The sequence below is a fragment of the Urocampus carinirostris genome, chromosome 1 (genome assembly GCF_059441175.1).
Source record: "Urocampus carinirostris isolate Australia breed hairy pipefish chromosome 1, RoL_Ucar_1.0, whole genome shotgun sequence".
Lineage (NCBI taxonomy): Eukaryota > Metazoa > Chordata > Actinopteri > Syngnathiformes > Syngnathidae > Urocampus > Urocampus carinirostris.
The window spans coordinates 64,979,961-64,980,681 of NC_142349.1; the positions used below are offsets into that span (position 1 = coordinate 64,979,961).

General features: G+C 38.0%; 1 non-coding gene across 1 annotated transcript; it reads left to right on the forward strand.

Annotated features, from left to right (window-relative positions):
* Positions 1-401: 401 nt before the first annotated feature.
* On the forward strand, positions 402-475 carry trnan-guu (transfer RNA asparagine (anticodon GUU)). The gene has a single exon. It is a non-coding gene; the product is annotated as a tRNA-Asn (tRNA).
* The last annotated feature ends 246 nt before the right edge of the window (positions 476-721 follow it).

Genomic DNA, 721 nt, shown 5'->3' on the forward strand with positions numbered 1-721 from the left:
TGGTCAACTTTAGTGTTAACAGTATATCATTTAAAAAAGGGGAAGTTGTAATTTTATGGTTCTGATAACATAAGAACTACATTACCCATGATGCCCAATTGGTACTGCACATGCGCAGTGTGTTCCATAACGTTGGCTTTTACAGTATACTGTAATACGGTTTACAAGCGAGTGACACGAAAGAAAACACTCGTCTATGAGAAATAACACAGGCTCTTTTTACCTAGAAGTCATTTTAGGTTCAATTTTAATTTAATTATTGTGGTGACGCCCGAAAAAGAGTCACTTACGTCGAAACGAAACTCTTGAAATATCGTAAATGTATCTCAGTCGAATACAGACTAGTAGCCTTTTGAGTGTGTTGTATAAAAACAGAAATCGTCACGATGTAGGCCAACACCGTCTCTGTGGCGCAATCGGTTAGCGCGTTCGGCTGTTAACCGAAAGGTTGGTGGTTCAAGCCCACCCAGGGACGAATTCTTTTTAAGCGTCAGCCATCTTTACGCTTGTTTAGCCATTGTGCTTTGATTTTTGTATAATTTCAATTCAAACTTCTTGGTAAATATAATTGTACAGTAATCTAATTATCCAGCAAGCGGCCAACACACAATTTGAAAGCTTTGCATTCTTACACCGGAACAGATACGTGGAAGAATGCGTTCATATCACATTAAGTGTTATCTTTTAATCTTATCGAAGTTGGAATTTCACATCTATGACG